Below are 11,635 nucleotides of genomic sequence, written 5' to 3' on the forward strand. Positions count from 1 at the left end.
ATTGTCGTTGCTCTTGCACCAAACAATTGATCTTGGTGTTCCCAGCCTTCAAATGAAGGCCGCTGTGTTAAATGTACAAGTGGACACTGTCTACAACCTGAGGTTATACGATTTCCATCTCTCAAACCTGAGGATATACAAGTTTGCACCTTCTATCCGTTTTACAATGGCAGCCAGGAAAAAATAACAAACCACTGCATCAACATTTATCTGAACACGCCCGAATATTATGTTTGACGATGGTCATTATGGGAAGTCGAGATTGACATCGTTTGACCTATGAACTGTTGAGAAAGTGGTGATCTTGTGCCACAACTGGTCCAGGGAGTAAAGACACTCAGAAACGAGGTTGGCTTTTATTTTGCATCGGGTTGACGACTTTGGTAGACTCCAAACAGAATGCGACAGGAAAATGAACTTCTTATTGGAGACTTTCCCTTGTCATTCGGCTGATTACAACCAATTATCGGCCTACCCTGTTCCTTGTACCCGTGAGCGTTCATGTCCATGTTTGTGGAGGCAAAACAGAAATTCTGGAAATGTGTGCACAGACCACCATTGCCCATTCGGAGCATCCGTCAACCCAACATCCACGAGGACTGCCAACTTTCCACTTTCAGCCATGGCGAACACCAATGTTGACCCCCTATGGGAATCAAACAATCATTGAGCCGTGGTAAGAGCCACTGCTGAACATTTGATTAGGATTTGGTTAGAGTTTGTTTAGGATTTGACTATGATTTATTTAGAATCTGATTAGGATTTATTTAGGATTTGACTAGGATTTGGTTAAGGTTTGATTAAAATTTGACTAGAGTATGGTTAAGGTTTGTTTAGAGTTTGATAAGGATTTGGTTAAGGTTTGTCTAGGATTTGATTAGGATTTAATTAAGATTCGTTAGAATTTTAATAGAATTTAATTAAGATTTCTATTTTAATATTTTATTAAGATTTCTATTTTAGAATATTTTTGAATTCTATATTATTTCTTTATGATTTCTTTAAAGATTTTTTAAGAATACTTTGTATTTTTTACATAATTCTTTTGAAATTTTGATTGAATTTGATTTGATGTTTGATTATATTTGCTAATCTTTAATTATAATTTATTAGGACTTATTGTTGAAATTTTCCTTTTATCTTCTAGAGCTAGGTATTCAATGCTTTCTCAAGCCAAATACCACGTAATATTATAGTGCCACATAGTTAGCTTATTTCATAAGCTACTATATGGATTTAACTTGTTCTACAAGCTACCAACACGTGGTTAATTTATTGGCCAAGTTTCTAATCTACAAACACATCTAAAATAAAATTACATCTACAAAGCTTCTAAGAAGCTTCTCTAGAAGACTTTATGAAATTAATCTATATTTACCTACTTCCATCTAATCATATAAGTAACTATTGGGATAAATGTATATGTCCATGATACTTTATTCTTTTAAAAAGTCAATTCTTTTCATGGCACATAATGAAGATAATCCTTAGAAGAGTATTTTGATTCTAACTACAATCCTAGGCTACTTACAATGCTTTGTGGCACATTCAAATTAAGTATTTTAAGTCTCATTTATTCACTAACAAAATGGTGCATTTGTTATCTTTCAAATTTATTATTTGAATACTAATCTACATGTTTTCTTTTGTTGAAGAATTCTCATATCTATCTCCTTAGCTAGTGATGCTCACTAGTAACAATATGGAATTTCAAACATGGCCTTTTTGGATGATATTTTACCAATGATGCAAGCTTGAAGTATCCTGTGATATTTTGAAATATCCCTTCATACTTCACTAAATCATCCATTTTTTTTCGTGAGATAGGTGATTTTGAAATTGAAATATTAAAAGAAGGGTGAATCAAATATCAAAAACTATGTTGCTTGCCTCAGCTCTCTTCCCTCTTTGACTCCATACCAAAGGATAATAAAGTTTGAATCAAAGAATAATATCAAAAGATGATAAAGTTTGAATGGTAATATTTTGGATTTGATATTTATAGTGATTTTGGAAATATCAATTGTTCAATCCCAATTATTAGATTTTACAAAAGTGTCATGTTTGAAACCCCCTAATATTGTCATTTTATACATATTGGATCTTAAGAAAGAAATGTGATATAAAATACACATTTTTCACATGTGCATAAATTTAGTAGAAGTTGTTCTATTTGTTTGTTGTTTTTAGGGTACGATTACACTTAAAGAGGGTAATGGTTGAAGCTGGACATATTGTGCTCAGAAATTTGATCTCTCCCATGATTTGGAGGTAATTCCAAAAACTATTGTGGTTTTCTTTGATAAGTCTTTGTTTGAACATATTTATAGAATGCAAAGGAGGTGAACATTTACCCTCTTTTCAAGTTTTATTGATTTATATCAATAAAGGACTTCTTTATTTGGACATCTGTGAATGCCCTCTTTTCATGATTGTGGACTTTATTTTTCTCTACTTTATTTTAGTTTTTAGTTTTTATTTTTTTGTTTTTTTACTTTTTAAAAAAAAGAAAAATAAAACTAAACAGAACTATGTTGTTATAATGTCGTAGTTACAAATGACAAATGAGAAGTATTCATGTATTACTTTGTTGGGAAACATGCTCCAATATAATTTTAGTTAAATTTATATTATTTAACATACTCAAATTCTGAATTGAAACGTGACAGAAGTAGAATACATAAAAAGGAATGTTTCTAATAGGAATTTAAGTGAACTGAATATGTGTACGACTTCTTGTCAAATCCCAGAGATTTGAATTGACAATTCTTCTACTGTACATTTATATTGAGTAGTCTATGATTCATCTTGTATAGATCAATTTTTATTATAAAAAATTGCTAGTGCAATTAGTAGTTCATGATCATAAATAATTTACAGTTACATTTCTTGATTGAAAAAAAAAAGAAAAAAATGATGAGTAAAACTTTTATTTTCTATGAAAGTTTTAGTTTAGAATCTTGTTTTGTGCTTGTAAGATTTGATGTTAAATGAGCATTTCATGACCTCCCATATAACTTGAAGACAAAATCGGAAGATATTTTTATCTTCTAATAGAGAGTTTCTCTTTAACTACTTTAGCCACAAATGATGAACTTATCTGAAAGTAGTTTTTCATATTCAAATATATGTTTAAAACCATAAGTATTCAACTATATACATGAGTAAATAAATAAATATAGGAAAAACATAAATTTTCTTTACAACAATATTAGAGTTGACTTAACTGCAGAAATGTCAGCACACAGTAATAAAATGTTGAGTCTTGGTAAATAAATAAATAAAATAAAATCTTTTTTTTAAAAAAAAAAAAACCCTTCATTTCCACTTTTTTCAATATATGTGTGATGTTGTATTTTTTTGAATTTTATCCTCAAAGAATTCTATTTCTATGATTTTAATTTATTTTATTTTATTTGACAATATTTTTCACATGACACAATATCATCATGCGCCATCCTCAAGCACCTTTTGTAGTTAAAAAATATAAATATTTATTACATAAATTCATTTAATTTTTGATTCACTCAATGTATTATGTATAATGAAAATAAAAATAAATAAAATTATAATATTTAAGAATATATAAATATATATATATTTCTAAAATGAAAGATTGTTAAACATACTTAATGAATCAAATTCTTACATCTTACAGTGCTTCTCACATGACTTGAAACCTATAGTAGACATATTTTGTATTTTACACACTTTCTGCAAAATAAATACTATATTAATAATTTAGACAACATGAAATGGTACAAATCATTCGTATGAACAATTATTTTGAATCAAATAACATTTTTTTAATTTCAAAGAAAAGGTCACCAATTTGATTTGATAAAGAAGCATGATGTTTGGTTTTCAACTTTAATACCTTCTGTTATAAAGCTCCTTACAATTTGAACATGGAGCTTCAAGCTTTTCTCATACACAATGGGTGCAAGTCTAAATTTATTTTTAATAATTTTGGCCCTTATAACAACATCCATATTGACAAGTGCAGCCCTTATATACAAGTTTTGCTAAAGAATTAATACTAAAATCTTATCTTGCAACACCATTATATTACTACATTTGAAGGTTCTTTTCCATTCTTAAATTGTTGAAGGCAAACTCACTTGAAAAATCTAAAATTAACAATTACAATGTGTTGAACTTTACATAGATGCTATTCATGATTTGGAATGTTTCTTTTAATGTCTATTTACAACATTAATCGATTTTTCCAACATTTAGTGATATCAATATCATATTGAATACCTTTTTCTATACTCTTCAAAAATGTTAATTTTTTTTTTCTTGTTGACCCATTTATTTCTTCATTGCAATACATTTTGTTCATTGCATGTGGCTCTTTTACCCATTTTTTTCGCTGTCTGTAAGTATTTATTTCTGTATGTAGATATGGTTTTATTATATCAACATTTTTTTCACAAAGCTCAAAATTACTTACTAAATCACTACATTTTTTATCCCATGGTGGTTTTGTATATAGCTTTTGATGCAGTATATTTTTCCTTGTATTACAAAACAATTCTTTGACTAATTGTTCTCTCAAAGGTGGTTTTAATTGTGAAGGTGTTAATGCACTAGAAACAAATTTGGAACCATCTTTTAGACGCTCTTTATTGAAACAGTTTGGTACTCCTTTATACATTAATTTTGGCTTCAAAAAACTTTGTAGAATATCTGAACTTGTTTGTAAATCCATTGTCAACCCATCAGATGTAGAAGGTTTACAATTATTTTTTTCTTCATCTATTTTATTCTCTGTGTCAAATGAAGGCCATATTCTGCTACTTTCATGAGACTTTGTTGAGGTGTCTACTATTTTATTTTTCAGTGGTGAGCTAATTATTGGGAATTGTATTTCATTGCTGCAGTTTGTAACAAACTTTTCCTTGAGCTTTTGAAAATCAATGTTTCTTTTCCTCGTATGATTCTTAGTATTATTTCTCGTTATTCTTTTTAGTTTGAACCGAGAATATCCTTTCAAATTAGAGATTCTGGTAGACCTCTTCATTTTCTTTTGTAACTGTGCACAAAACATATTGTACGTGAGCAGTATACTCTAGACTGTGTTTTTGTATTTAGAAATCCATAAAAATATTAAATGATCAATAATAGCAATAAATTAAATATACATATATATATATATATATATATATATGATATCAAGATCAAAGTTTTGAAAATTAATTTAAAATGTTGGTACCAACTTTATGTAGCCAAATATTTGAGGATATTTCTTGAATTGTCAAACTTTCTATATCATTACTATTTTTTGCATTATGTAATTCATACAAACTTCCATTTTTAATTAAACCACATGTTTTGATGTGTTCTTTAAGAATGTTGGTATGAATCTCTCTTTGAGAATTGATTTTATTGTCCATCAGTTTTTCAAAATTTTGATTCAAAACATCAACTTCTTTGAATTTTGAAAAAGCAACGTCTTGATTTGATTCTTTGTTTTGAAAAGTTTCATATTCTAAATGAAATGAATTAAATTTTCTACATTTATTTATATGCATATTTTCTTTTAAACATTCATGTTCATTTTTTATGGTTTTAAAAATGTTTTTCTGCAAATATGCATGTTGGTTGTTACCACACAAGTTAATTCTTCTATTTAAAGATTTTAATAAATCTTTTTCACAAATCTCATATATTTTAGAGAGTTTTACATCAACAAACTCCAGAATTTTGGAAATTAAATCACTGTAACAATTAATTTTATCTTTGACCAACCAAGTCACTGTTTCACCTTCACATTTAATTGTGTTTTTTGACTTCACACCGAATTGGTAGGATTTTTCATCATACAAAGAATCCATGTTTAAATTATTCTGCTTCTTAAAAATTATTTGATTAGAATAGCCATTCTGTGTAACCACATTTTGGGGATTTAAGAACCTCTCTGTAAAATGATCACCTAAAATATGTACTCCCTGGATACAGTTTTCAACCACGTTTAATTTAAATTTTAGATATAGACTAGATTATGTTTTTTTAGAAAATCTAACTAAATCAATAGTTTTATTTTTTTTTAATACTTTTGAATTTATTAGAATTTCGGTTGAAGCATTTACTTTCATACAAATATTGAGTATCAATCATTATGAACAATTTATTTAGATTTTTTTTAAGAAAATCATGAAAAAAAATATATAGAATATTGCTAATGCCATTAAAATTTTTGCTATTGCCACCACAACCCCCCATCCACCATATGCTACTTTTGTTTGATATCTTTCAAACCATAAGATCTTTTAGTTAAATATTTTTTTAACCATTTGATTGAACTATTTTTTAGATTAGATTAAAAAACACTAAAAAAAAAATGTCAAATGGATGGTGGGCTGTGATGAAAAATGCAAAAATTATGGTGGCATGAGAAATATCCAATATATATATTTATATATTTAGCATAATTTTTTTAGCTTTTTTAAAAATATGAATATATTCTTTTGTAATATTTATACTATTAATATTTATGCTATATAAATATATAGATTTTTTAAAAATAAATTTGATGAACATTATCTATCTTATTGATGTTTATATGTGTATGTTTGTATATATATATATATATATATATATGTGTGTGTGTGTGGGTGTATATGTAGATATATATATATATATATATATTAAAGAGAGAGTCTTTGTTACAGCCTTTACATATGAGAGATAGTTTTTTTCAGGATCTTTGTTAAACATCTGAATGGATCTTAAACACGTTTTATTGTCCTGATTATAATTAAAATTATGAGATTCTATGTTTGCCTCATATACCAATCCTACATACACTTTAAAGTTTTCATGGTCAATTTGTGTATTCTGTGTATTCTGTGATGAATTTTAGAATTGTGGTATTAAAGCTTTAAGTATACTCAAAAAGTAAATGATACTAACCATTTGCTTGTTTCAAATCAGATAGCTTTGATGGTCCACACTTATATATATATATATATATATATATATATTACTTCTAAGTAAATCACACTATTATGCAAAGAAAAGACCTTCTAGTAAGAATGGTTCTAAATCTACATCAATGCAACAAAAGAAAGTAAATAAATAAAACTTTTAACTTTTAAAATTATTTCAGTGTTTTAAGATTATGGAAATTTTTCCTTGAAGAAATCTAAAATGCAACAATCTTAGTTAAATATCAAGAACTTTGAATAACTCATGGTTAGTATTTGAAGAAGATTTACCCATTGATTCCAACTTAGATGTGCTTCGTACATGGAACATGTAGAAAATTCGACAATCTCTCAACCAAGGAAACATTGGCAAATTTTCGCTTTTAAAATTTTCAATTTTATTTAATTTTAAATTTCTCTGTTTGGAAAATAAACAAGTTGGAAAGTAATTTGTGATATTTTTGTAATATATAAAATGCATTGTGTTAAAGACCATCAACTCAAGGTTGTTTTTTAAAATTAAGATTTTAGAATAAGATTGTTTTGAAATTTTATTCAAATTTTGAGTTACATATTGAGTGTGGAATTCTTCACATTCATTTTTTCTATAATTTTGATAAAGATTTTTTCTATAGCTTGTCGAATTGATTATTTTATTATCCAATGATTTATTTATATTATAAAATACTACATAACTTATTGTTCCATTATAATATGAGCTGAATATTTTTTTGTTAGCTATGATTAATTTTAGAAAATCTTTGCCTTTTCCATAACTTGCACAACATAATACATCGTCTTTATTTACACATTTTTCTTTTAAATTCAAACCACCCAAATTTCTGGATTTTATCTCTTCCAAATCAACAGTTATTTTCTTTTTATCAATAGAATTATTTATTTTATCAGCATTGCAACACACCATATTCATTAACTTTGACGTCTTATTTTTTAGAAGTTTAACAATTTTTGTAGTGGCATTCAAAAGTGCAGTTGTTTTTATTGATTTTTTTCCGTGAACAGTCTTGTTATCATTCTTACATATTTTACTAATTCTTTTATGGAACTTTGAAGTTCTTTGTTGAAACCAATCTTTTGATGATAAATTTTTATTTGTTTCATTTTTACTATGTAAAATATTTGAAGCTTCACAAGTTTTTAAGTTTTTAATTTTGATTTTAATTATAGTATTCTCATCATCACAACTTATTCTGGTTGGATTTTTTTCACTAGAACAAAATTTTCTTAGTGTTTGAGAAAAACATGTTTTCAACTTATTTTTGTTATTATCACCTTTACTCTCATATTGATTAGTGACATGCATTTCTCTCCATGAAATGCTACCAAGATCACTTTGTTCTTTACTTGGAGATGAGAAAATTATGTCATTTTTATTTAATCTTGGAACCAAAAAAATTACATCACTGGTACTATTAATTAAAATATATGTTTTAAGATTAGTTTTTTTGCCATAGAATTCCTTTGGATTAGGTTTTATTGTTAGGTCTAAATATGATTCTTTGTCAGATTGTTTCATACTTGGTTCTCTCAATTCATTGGAAAATTCATGGAAAAATGACAAACTACTAGAAGATCCTATACATGAAGTATCAACTTCCACACTTGCAACATTAGGAATCATCATAGTTACTGGTTAAGATTCAATTGAATTTGATTCAATTTGAATTGAAATTTCACATTGATCAATCAGCCTTTAAATCATCCTTATATTTAAGAATACAAAATCTTTTAGGGAGATTTTTAGAGACGAATTTCATGCCTTCAATTTTCAGAAGTTAAAGTAAAATCTGGGTTGATTTTAAATTCCATTAAGCTTTTGCTACGATTTTTTTTTTCCAATATTAAAAATAAAAATATTTTAACTGCGTCATTTTAAAAATAAGACCTTGCTTAAAAATGTCCACAAACGGAAGGATTTTTCTCATAGAAAGAAATCTTAAAATAATTGACAGATGAATAGGTTTAGGCTTATAGTATTAATATATGTATCTGTGCATTAACCTAAAATAGTAAAATAGGATGTAAACCCTCAGAATATACAACACAACTCTTTTCACCCTTTCTCTTATTTCAGAATTGTGACAAAAAGATACAATAACATATCATTGACAAGTTGGGATAGAGTACTTAGAGGAGACTCTCATATGATATTGATAGAGATTCTTTTATTCTTTTAGTTTATTTTTTGCTCTTCTTGGTAAAACTGCTATTGGAAAAGTCTTCAGCAACCAACTAGTCTTTATTATTCTAAGATAGCATCCAAATTTTCATAAATTCTTTTAGATGACACTGCTTCTTTATTCTAGTATAGATTCTTAATGCATGAACCAATTTTCATATTACTAAATGAATGGAACTGAGATAAAACGTCCACATTGAGCATCCTTTTACTTAATATTCATGATGAATTTATCGAACTTCAATGGAGCTGCCAACTTCCGATTAAGTGTTGCTGTGGAAACCTCGAAAGTTAATATCATGTTTCGCTACGGATTTATTTGTTGAGTGACGAAGAGGTTGTGCCAAGCCTGTAACATATAACAAGAGGCTGAACCACAAGCTGCATCAACTTCCTGTCATTGCAACATCAAAGCAACACTTCTATCAGCTTGCATTTACAATTTACTTTTCTCTAAGCTTTTGATTAAGTAGTTCCATAAAATTACCATAGTGCTGTGCATCCGAATCCTGAGATTCTGCGGCGGAGCACAAGATTTTAGCAAATCGTTCAAAGCATGGTACCTGATGCACACAACGTGCATTCATATGACTTGACACCTCAAGGATTCGTGGAAAAGTCCTCTCTGCCAGATACATCCCCCATGAACGGGAGAAGATTCAGTTGAAGTTTCAATGACAGTACATCCGGATACTGTACTCATGCAGACGATCTGGTTGCTTTAGCTCTCGAAAGACAGCCAGCATGAAGCACAGCGATTACAAAGGTTGTTTTTCTTGCAATTGTGTCCTACATTGTACTTCCTGTCTCGAGCTGTTACCAATCTTGCAAGTAACCATCTACACGTTCTAGCGTAAATTTGTTAAGGGAAAGAATTATTTCAGCAGTCGGGGGCAGTCGCATGGGTCATGTTATTGCTCTGCATGTTAGGGCCAAACCAAAGCAACTCATATTGTGAAAGTCCAGCTCTTTAATGCCATGTAAACAGAACCTCCATCAAAAACCAACGCGTGAGGTTCCTTCCACCCCTGTGTCCACGTTATTAACAGCTTCCTGTCTCGAGTTGCGGATCCTTGAAACTCCTTAAATTCAAAGATATTTAACCAGACTTCTTCTCTCCAAATCCTTCGTCTGCTAAATCTCGAATCACATGTTATCTTAATTCTGTTCCTTGCTCAGGCCCACCACAGACTACGTGATAGGGAAACGCTACTAAAAGATTTCGCTAGGTCAGCCTTAACACATTATCTTGTCAACATTAATAATCTCTCGCTCACGACTAAGAGCAGAAACCTCCAACGAGAACAAACCTCTACCTCAATCTCCATACACCTCGTTCCATTTCACATATTTCCTCCAAACAACGGGCGTCCATGTCCACTGAGAAAACAAACTAATAAGAACAAAACGCAACAGGGACTCATCTCGACGCTGCGGTCACGGGTTTCTTCGCTGCTGTTCGATGGCCCCGTTCTCATCGCAGCCATTTCTGAGACTAAAATGCGACGAAAATGTTGACGGGAGAGTGAGAAGCGGCCGTGAGAAGAAGGATCCATGGATCGATGCGAGGGTTTCAGATAATGGCTTCTTCTTCTTCATTGAACGGGCAGCAAACAAACAAACAGGCAAATTAACAAACAATCAGGGTGAAATGTATAGTGCAACGCTCTCAACCCCCCAAGGCCTGTTGCAATCTCTCTTCGAACTTCTTCTTCTTCTGTGCCACCCATACCCGTGCCCATTCCTATGCCCGTGCCATAAAAATATGGCTACAATGCCATGCTTTAAATGAGATCCTATAATTTGAATGAGATTCCATGAATTGAATGAGAGCCACCTGATTGGCCCTCCAGGGGCTGGGCAAACTTTAGGATGTGGATAACTGGAGGTGACAATTCTGGCTGGGAACCAAACTCTAGAATATTCACAATTCCGGAGTTCACATCCTTGTGTGTGTGCGCTCAAAACAATTTAAAATAACACATATTTGTATATATATATATATATATATATTCTATTTTTTTTGAAAAATTAATTTAGAACCTTTGAGTTCTAAATCGATTTTCTAAAATTCGAAAAGACTTATATTCTAAGGTTCTAAATCGATTTGTAGAATAAAGTTTTCTTTTTCCTTTTTTTCTTTTTTTGCACAAATTAGGTGCCAAGTTTTGTGACATCATTATAAGAGCTTAAAATTTTAGCTTTAGGTTATGAAATGGCAATGTATATAAAAAAAATATATTATCAAGAAACTCAATTAGATGGATAGCACAATTTTTTTTTATTATTATTAATTAAAACCAAGTTTGCATGAAGAAGTTCTGCCTCTTTGCTAAAAAAACGTTTTTTAAAAATTACAATCAATCTATTGTTGTATATCTTAGTGGTAGATAAAATTGCATAATTTATGATATATTCTTAATTGTTTGTATGGTCAACAACATTACTATAAATATATTGGTTTTTTATTTAATATTTCTATTAAAAATATGAATTATGTTTT

The 11,635-nt window shown here is 29.4% G+C and overlaps 1 long non-coding RNA gene across 6 annotated transcripts; it reads right to left on the reverse strand.

Moving 5' to 3' along the window:
* Window positions 1-1,354: 1,354 nt before the first annotated feature.
* Window positions 1,355-10,848, reverse strand: LOC112284514 (uncharacterized). Of its 6 annotated transcripts, XR_012217807.2 has the most exons (7): window positions 9,696-10,848; window positions 7,224-9,526; window positions 6,685-6,803; window positions 5,223-5,954; window positions 3,878-5,038; window positions 3,650-3,714; window positions 1,355-3,468 (listed from the first exon to the last, which is right to left on the reverse strand). It is a non-coding gene; the product is annotated as an uncharacterized LOC112284514 (long non-coding RNA). The 6 variants fall into 6 exon arrangements; XR_012217809.2 differs by having other exon boundaries at window positions 6,685-6,753; window positions 7,224-10,848; XR_012217806.2 differs by having other exon boundaries at window positions 7,224-10,848.
* Between the last annotated feature and the right edge of the window lie 787 nt (window positions 10,849-11,635).

Source organism: Physcomitrium patens, chromosome 7, assembly GCF_059467195.1.
Source record: "Physcomitrium patens ecotype Gransden chromosome 7, ASM5946719v1, whole genome shotgun sequence".
NCBI classification, from domain to species: Eukaryota; Viridiplantae; Streptophyta; class Bryopsida; order Funariales; family Funariaceae; genus Physcomitrium; species Physcomitrium patens.